At 50.6% G+C, this 9,496-nt stretch overlaps 1 non-coding gene across 1 annotated transcript; it reads left to right on the plus strand.

Moving 5' to 3' along the window:
- Nucleotides 1–5,002: 5,002 nt before the first annotated feature.
- Nucleotides 5,003–5,085, plus strand: Trnal-cag (transfer RNA leucine (anticodon CAG)). The gene has a single exon. It is a non-coding gene; the product is annotated as a tRNA-Leu (tRNA).
- The last annotated feature ends 4,411 nt before the right edge of the window (nt 5,086–9,496 follow it).

Here is a 9,496-nt window from a genome sequence, read left to right on the forward strand (position 1 = left end):
CCAGGGCGACTGGGGTATTCATAAAAATTCATTCGCATAAGAAACTAAATTCTTTCTCCTCCCTGCCCCGGAGCGGACCACGGTGAGTGCGTTGGGAAAATTCCCCGGGTAAGCCTCGGGCCCCGGAAATAGAAATTGGAACCTAAATCCGCACGCCGCCACCGACGTATGATGAAGTCCGGCAGAATGAAGGCGGAGCAAATGTCAGGATTGTTGACAACCCGGAGGCAACCTGCTGAGGGCGATCGTGAATGTTTGGCCAGTGGCCGTAACCTCTCATAAAATTATGAAAATATGTAAGCTGACCTTCGCCCACCGGGACACGTCCTCCCCGCACGCCCATCCGTCCGTTGGGACACTCAATTATCTTCGGCTCGGTTTTTGATGTTCTCGTTGGTTGCCAAAAAACGGTTTGCCTATTTGGTGCTCGATTGCAGCACCCTCGTCGTCGTCGGTTGCTATGGTTGCTCGAGTCCTCGAGTGCTAATCGGTGCTCCGACGAGGACGATTGCTACGATTTCAACTTTTTTCTTCCTAATCTACTTCTCTCTCTCTCGCTCTCTCTGTGGCATTGTCTATCTCACTCCGCACTGATGCTGTTGCTTCCGGCCGTGCTGCTGCCCCGTGGGGCAAACGTGTCTGTTGGTGGGAGCCCGGTGTGTTGCCATTCTTGGAATCGTAATCCGACCACAAAAGGATCCTTTAACGGCCAAGGATATCCCCTTCCAGCGAGCCGCTCTTTAAGGCTCGTTTCCCATCTCGATGGGTTGACTACGGTTTTGAAATTGCATTTCGATCGCTTTATGAAGTGAACGCGCATTCCGAACATTTTCGTTCGACTTCTTCCAGTGATGGTAATTTTGGGGGCCCTGGATCACGATGGAGCACACACGGAATGCTCAGACCACCGGCAGCGTTGGCGGCGGCACTCAGCATAGAAATGTCCGGCCAAGCAGGAGAAGTAATCCCCAACAGCTCTGCCAGTTTGATCGACAGAAGTCGATAGATAAGTTTGACAGTAAGCCGCATCACAAGCCTTTAAACGGAACCCAAAAGAAGTATGCTCCGGCCCATCGCTCTTTAAATCGTTTTTTATTTCCTATGCAGCCGGTGGTGTGATGGGACAGCGCCCCAGCGATAGGACCGTTAGCAGTGGCAGCCCGTTTCGTTCGTCCGTTTTTTGTGCCTCTCTTTATTATTAAACGCCTCGCGAAAATGGCGCTCACATTTTCACCTAGCGACACGGGGGAGTCCTACCGAGCTTCCGAGCTTAGATTATCCGTAGCAGCAGCAGTACCACGATGAGCATAGTTCGCTGCCGGACATGTTTTCCGCTTGACGTTCGACGGCCAGCGGCTCGGCTGGGCCTGAGCGTGAAATTAAAGAACAACATTAACCGTTCGACCGTTTCGACCGGGCCCGCCGCGTGTGTGGAAATGAGCAGTCAGCGAAGGGGGCGAAGATTATTTCATCATGCAATCGATGTCCGTCCTCGTCGTCGTCATTGCCAGGACCCCGGCCAGGATGTCACGCCGGGTCGGAACGTGGAGTGAAATTTGATTTGACTGCTTCAACGCCAGGGCCGCGATCGGTGGCCCAGCACACTTGACCGTTTGGCGCTTGCTCGTTCGAGCAAGGACTCTAGCTCCGAGTGTGCCCCGAGCGCAGGACACCGCGTTCAGCCATGCACGGTAGTCAGGACTCGTTCGTGTGCAACATTGTCGGTACTTAACGTCCCGGTTCACGTTGCTGGTCGGAGGCGAAACCTTGTTTTTCACCAATTTTTTTACGGCTTTAAGGTTGCCAACTTCATCGCTGTCTTTCCCGCGTTTAATTTAGCAGTTTCCGTGTCCCGCTTTTCTCAGTAACCATCCGCCATTATTGTCACATCGCATCATTCTGCGAAAACAGTAATTGTTCCAAATAAGAAATTGTAGCCGCGAAGCAACGCCTCGTTTTTTTTTTCATCCGAAAACGTGCCTTTTATGTCGGAGCCCCGGCCGGAAAGACAAAACGAAAAACTGACAAATATAATCTTGTAAAACGAACAGCTACAGGTCGGCGATGTCGGCTGGCTGGGAGGGAAATCTATCTACTCTCCCCCAAAATGGATATTGCTTTTCACTTTCACTTCGACCGCGTTTTTTCTTGTGTGTCGCCGTTGACTTTCCGAAGATCGAACGCAAAAGGAAGAGCGAAGAAAAATGAATTATCTTCACAAGAACGGCCGAATGTCATTCGGCGGCGGTAGGCTTCGGCGGTCCCCGCTCATCGTTCGGAATCGAAAGAAGCCGCCCCGCAGCATAAGCATTATTATGTTCGTTTGAGTGACGTTAAGTTTTATGCTGGGCTGCTTCATCGGTGACAGTTTCGTTTGGCTTATCGCCCACGAGGAAGCCCTGTGGCACTTCCCGGTACTGCCCGTGTCTCCCGGCCGACGACATCATTATAACGTATTATGGCCATTAAATTGGAGATCGAATTAAATTTAGTCACCTCACCGTCACATAACAATAACAGTATCGTTGTGTTTATTAGTTAAGTGTCTCTTGTTGGGCGATACGACGTGGCGAGCGCGTGGATTCAAATTGAGAGCCAATCGAGAGCAGTGATTGATGACACACTGAATCTGCTTTTTACCATTTGACTAAAACACGTTGAATTTATAATGATGTTTTCCCAAATGGGTGGTTCTTGCGGAGACTTTTCAAACATTCATAGCCCAGTTAGCATGCACGCAAATTACAGCGTTCGAGCTTCCGCCGTGGCTAATCGAGCATCCGGAATCCGGATCTCATGTCGATAAAAAGTTGCTCTTGACTTCCCGTGTCTGTTTGATTGCCTCTTCTCGTAAGTGAGTGGCAAGGTGTAACGTTTGCTTTAGAAAGTACCACCACGAGGGTGAGAGTTTTTCCATTAATTTTGAAATGATGTTTAACCCACCGATGAAGTTCCCTGCAAACGAAACGGATATTCAGATTCCACAAGCAAATTCATTGTTTTTTTCAGGCTTTAAATAAATAACTTGCTCCGGACGCTCATTGGGGGAACACATTCGGTTGTCCGTTTGCGTACATAGTTGCTCTGCGCCATCGTTTCAATTAGGTCCGCCGCAGTTGGGGCGCAACTTTTTATGCTATGCCACTACTGCCCTGAGGCTTTCGGCTCACAATGGAGCTCTTCGGCACGAACCTTGCAGTGCGAACCGTCTCTTGAGCAGCTTTGAGGCCCATCCACAACCATCATCTGTCGACACGCTCGTGTTCTATCTTCTAGTACCACCAGCAACACGAGCAGCAGCAGCAGACACTGTTGCATGTTTTCTAGTGTTCCGAGCTCCATTAGTAGGTCCACGCTCCGGCCACGAGTTTGTGTCGCCGGAATGATTTTGAGGATTAACTCCGGGAAAGCTGCAGAACCCGAGGTCCTATGCCCGGCGGGAGTGAATTGAAGATCTCGTCTATGCTGCTGGTGGCGCACGGGGAGTGCGGCACGACAGCAACGATTTGGAAAATGTTTTAAACCTTTTGCCGCAAGACATTACCTTCCGCTGGGTGGGTCTCCTGTGTGGCTCGGCGGCATCCCCGGTTTGTAAAGTGACAAAAAATTGGTCACGTTTTACATTCAGACATTCGTGACTGGTCGAGCTGGGGCCGTTGTATCCCTTTGAAGCGAGGTTCTAGTGAATCCTTCTTACACAGCTCTCGCAGAGCCTCGGAGGCGCACAGGACTCGTCGACCAACGGCGAGCGCAAATGAGTGTGACAAACTCAATTGCACCACTCAACTGCGGGCACTGGCCTGTAGCAGGACTACGTAAGCAACCGTCCAAAAATTCAAAGGATGCGCCGCTGTGAATACTGTCCAAAGACAGACGCCCGAGTTTTCGAACGCACGATGCCAGCAGGCTGGAAAACCAAGGACCCGAATTGGATTGGTGGACGACTTTCGAAATGAAATGTTGCAGCCAACAGATTAATTCTAGGTCGGCAGTTGGTTCTGGTTTTCTCGCTGGCAAATCGCAAATTGCAAGTTTGTCGAAACACAGGCGAGCCACAAAGAAAAACACGGGGCGCATTATTATCTCCGGAACATCGCGCCTTTGCGAATGGGAAAAGCTTGAAGTTTCTTAATCTCGAACAATATTTTGTTTTCAAACGACACCGCCGATGATCTATCAATAATCTGGGCCCTAAATTTACAATACCTTCGCCCCGAGAGAGAGAGAGAGAGCCAGAACCGGATGTCGAAGAAGAGCGGCCAGGCGTTCTCCAGCTTTAAGGATCATCGATGGAGATAACGAGATGCTCTCGAGTGGATCCTTCAGCTGACGCTGAATAGACGCTCGGTACTTAAACTATTGACGAGACGTCGTCCCGTAGTCCCGGTCTTATCTGGGAGCTTTGTCTGGGTTTCTGGACCGATCCTTGGTTGGGCTGGCTGGGCTGGGCTAGTGGAGGGTAAAGCCAGGGCAAATTATCGGCTCCATCTGGCAGATGGCTCGAGTGGGTAATATTTTTATTTGCTTTGCTTCTCGACCGAGACCGGGACCGGGCCGCTGCTGGCTGAATTGGACCATTAATTGACATGGCCGTGGGCAATCGAGTACCGGCTCCGCCGAAGATCTCACTCACTGACAGCATGGGACTGCATTATGGGATTTCGCTCCGTTCGTTACTCTCCGCTGCATGATGATGGTCCAGTGCTAATCGGATCGGGATTCTCGGCCGCCAGGCGGGCCGTACAAAAATAAACCCAAACCTTTTCTGACCGGGCCCGTGCGCCGCGTTCGGGTATAATTGGATTTGCGACGCACGCACACGACGCCGGGTCGCCGGGGTTGCTGGTGTGCGTACGCTGCTTAGGCCAACCGAAAATAGATTTCGAACCAGCATGCGGGACTACGGAACGGAACGGAACGGAACGCGAACCGAGGTGCTGATTGGCTTTAGAGCATAAAGCATTAGGGTTGGTGTTCTGATACTTCCGCGGCTTTATCAACGGTCAGGATGGCCGAGTGGTCTAAGGCGCTACGTTCAGGTCGTAGTCTTCTCTGAAGGCGTGGGTTCGAATCCCACTTCTGACAACTGAAAACGTTTTTTACTTACTTCTCAACGAATTAGGCGCCCCTCTTTTTTAGCGGTTGGTAATGAAATCTTCTGTCACCGATAATTAATTCCAAATGTTCATTAAGTGTTGCGCGCCGCGGAACGTCCATATGGTGCCATTTTCATTAGAACAGTAATTTTAATTGTATTTGTGCAAACTGCTGTCGCGATGGCTTAGGACTCTCGCCGAGTCGGCAACACTATTAATGTGGGCGAAGCTCGCTCGCGCCACTAAATCATTGCCCCGGAATGCCCGGAAGGTACCGCAGGGACTTCGCACCGACGGTTGCCCAATTTGCTCGCCCAGGCTGTGCTGCTCCCGCACCTGTTTACATTACCGAGCTTATTTATCTACTTGCGGTGCAAGAATGGAAAATATCAATATTTGCGCCCAAAACATTTATTCAAATACCCTCCGCCAACGGCGCGGGGAATGTAGCGTGTCCGTGACGAGCTCCTGTCGGGTCCTGTATCTTTCGGATCGGTTCCAAGACACAATGGAACGGCAATGTTTGGTCTGCGCCCGACCCGCCGGGGGGCGACGCATCCGTCACACGTCACACCCTTTACATAAAATGGTAGTTTCATTGTGACATTTGTGCTGCGCTGCTTTCTGGGGGTCACTTTTTCATTCCAATGGTACTCTCCAGGTTTTGCATTCGTAGCAACTATATTTGTGTTTAACTTTGGTATTATCTTCGTCTATTTTTTTGGCCGGTCCCAACGGGACCAGCAGCACACAGAACATCATCGGGACTTGTAGCTGTAGTATTTCTTCCGACCAAAACCATTTCAACGGGATGCTAATCTTAGCTAGCGGAAAGCCATGAGTATCGTTTCTTGGGCGTCCTGGCCAACGCTGGTTTGTGCTGTTCGGGTAACCGCTCGCTCGAATCCGTTGCAGCAGCAGCAGAATCCTGTGAGCCCAATGTTGACACTAGTAATCAAAATAAAAACGTAAACAAGAGAACAGAGCTGGCGAAGGTCCAAGGCGAAGCGACAAAGAGCGGACGTGACGTGACGATTGTGATGCGAAATGGAAAATAAGCACTACACACGCAGTCTGGGAGGCCACCGCCGAACAGTGCAGGCAGTGCTTCTCAACCTAGACAGGATCGGATCAGAAACCGCGCACTGGTCACGACCCTGCTGCAGCCGGATGCAAGCAATTCCACAGGTCCTTCGAGTGGCCGGTCTTGGTCTTAGCACTGTTGGGAATGTTGATTTTTCATTTCCCAACCTTTCCAAGGGGTTCTGTTTGAACGCGGGACCTTCAGGTTCACAAGTACGATTCCTCCGAGTCCTTTGGAAAGTCCAAAGAAATGTGACCATCGAATTCCGTCGGCTCGCTCGCTTGCTGGCCGACGGAATGCGAGCGGGATTTGATTTAAGACCTTCAATAATTAGCACTTCGGTGCAGCCGTGGGCCGTGGAGAAAAGTGAAACAAGTTTTCGTCCTGGTAAATGGTGTGGGTCAAGTTTGGACAGAATGTTGCAGCAGCATATTGGGCAAGCAGTGGTCGACTCGCAGGACGACGAGCATTGGCTGAGTGAGTGATTTATAGCAGCCGTTGGACTCTGGCTTTTATTAACGAAAACACTGAAAAACTTTCTCAAAGTACCATAATTCAATGTCTTTTCGATATTGTAGCGCATAACTAATCGTGCGCCATTTTGAAATCAGCAAGTACTTGGCAAGATAAATATGTTTTTAATGTTTCTCTCTATCCCTATCTCTTTCTCTCTTTCAGGTAAGTTGCTGCATTGTTTTACGAGAGGATTCCGCCATGCCAACACAGGTCTCGGGGTGTAAGGCAAGATTGCTTTCGTAATATACGTACCTCCCAACGTTCGCATATTAACCAAAGGACACTCCACTTGCCTCGAAACTGGCTGTGGAAGCAGCCAGCCAAGCACCCTGAATCGAATATCTTGGCAACGTTCTTTCGGGACTACCGGCCCCCAGACCGATTTCCGATCCAATGCAATGGCAAACCTTGACGCCGCCTCCAACGCAAACATAATAATTAATGGATCGGCTGATGAATTCGTTTTACGTCTTCTTGAGCTGGGTTCTGGCTGCCGCTGCTACTGCTGGCAAGCATCCCACGTTTTCCGTTAATTTTAGTTTTTCCTACTGCTTCCCGGGGACTACGTTTCGTGCTCTGCCGGCTACCGAGGTGCCATGCTCGATTGCTGTCAGAATCGCTGTGATAACGAGTTTTCGAAGCCTGCGAGACGTGTACACCCGGGGGACAACCGACGTCGGTGCCATGGCAATAAATCTGATTTGTCTGGTGGACCGGCGTCTGCTAGTGTGCCGGTTCGCGTTGTTGTAGGAATTCGGAAGCCAATTCGAGCTCTGCTCCCTGCTCCGGCCTGGCGCAACAGGGCCGCGATTTAAGGACCGTGCAAGTGAACCAAAACGAACGCAGGGTTTTTCCCGGCAGAGTGTGCCGTAGTCGCACCTCGACTTAACCATAATTTCTTCGCCTATCGCCTTTAATCTCGGTGCAAATTAACGAATCCCATCCCTCACGCTGGCCGCGGCCACGAAATCGCGAATTAAACATTCATCCGCACGTTCATCAGAGGTAGCGCTGTTAAGTGCGAACGTGAAACAATATGTTTCACGCGGCAAAACGGAATGGAGCTGGCCAAGAAAGGATGCTGCCGGGTCAGCAGCTACTGCCCAGCGAAACCTGAGTCGCAAGGACTCCAGGGAGATATTGTTTTTTTTAATCCCTTTTCGGAACAAACAACCCTTTTCTGAACCGCTGACCGGTGAAGGCAACAGGAAAAAAACGGTCAGCGATACTCCGAGAAAGGCAAGTAAATAGAACGGCAAGTAAGTCGGAAAGGTGAATGAAATGTACACTCAATTAAATCGCATTTAAAGGTGGTAAAGGTCGTGAGGTTAAGTCGCAAGGCTGGAGTCAGAAGGGGATCAGACAACCTGGCAGAGTGTTGAAATTGGACCACGACGGACATTCGGGTGGCTGGCATTCGTCTGTCTCCCGCCCAAACAGTGTTTTTTATTGGGCGCCGTGGTGAACTAAAGGTCTGCACATAATTTTATCAAAACTCTGCCCCGAAATACGTCCCCCCACGGTGTACCGTGTGAAGTGAATGCTAGCCATCAAAAAGAAAGGAAACCGAAAATGCTTATTGAAACCCATTCAGCTGGCCCTCGTTGGGCAAACATTTACAGCCCTCTGGTTTGCATAACAGTGGAGCAACCGGGCCCTTTACACGGCGTACCCATCAAGAATGGAGTGGATCCGGACACGAGGAAGATCGCTGTAATATAGACCTACCCCTGGCCCGGGACAGAGCTCTATGAATAAAATATGATACATTCAAATGCATGTATAATGAGCATTAAATGCGACGCTGACAACAACACGGACACACACCGGATAGTGTTTGCCAAAAACTATCAACCGTTCGCTTGGGCCCCGGTTGATTATGCAAAATGTTGCCCATGGCCTGCCTGAACCCGGTCCCCGGTCCGGCGTTTAATGGCGCCTGGTGGACGTCCCCGACTATTGTTTCAGCGGTTAAATGTTCGAGAGCATTCGAGAGTGTGATGTGTGTCTGGGCAGCACTCACTCACCCGGCACTGGCAGTGACTGATCCGCATCCGGGTGCCAGATTTTGATTCCCAGATTCCCGGTCAACCCGTGGGCATACTCCGTGTTTCCCACACTTTTTGGCGTCCCGACTGGAACTGGCTCCCAATTATGAGTTTAGTTTTGAGAGTGAAAAACCAAAAAAAAAACACGGGAACCGGGAAAACCCGAGGTTGCATGTTTTGGCGCGCCCCATTTTATGTGCGTCCCAAATCACGCGTCACGCATGGGCACGGAACCGTATGCTCTCGGGGCGATGCTAATTAGCAGCAATTGTTGGCCGGCCGGTTGAACGGTTGTGTTTCCGAAAACCGATGCGGAAACTGTGCTTTAGAATGATCGCGGGCCTCCCCGTCAGTATGAGCCGTCTGATGGTGACAGGCTATCGCCAAGTGGGAACCCAAATATTAGCATACTTACGAAGAGTGACACCCCACAGTTAATTAGGTTAATTGAAGTTGAGCCGGGCCGGCACTTGCCACCTAGGGTTCTAGGAATTCGATTGGAACCTATTGGGAACTTTTGGGCGGAGGCCACTTATTAGTTACTTGTGCTTAATTTTCCTATTGCGCTCTAAATCTTCAAGATATTCCCGGGGGTTTCCGTCGTCCGGGCGTGACGAATCGCGCCGCGCACTTCAACCGACTCGAGCACTCACTTCGCGCAGGAACATGTCTTATAAGATATATCAACCTTCGCTCGGCAGCGGCCCCTCGACAAAAGGGCCAAGACACTCGAGGAGACAACACACAGAGTG

This window comes from Anopheles bellator, chromosome 2 (assembly GCF_943735745.2).
Source record: "Anopheles bellator chromosome 2, idAnoBellAS_SP24_06.2, whole genome shotgun sequence".
Classification (NCBI taxonomy): domain Eukaryota; kingdom Metazoa; phylum Arthropoda; class Insecta; order Diptera; family Culicidae; genus Anopheles; species Anopheles bellator.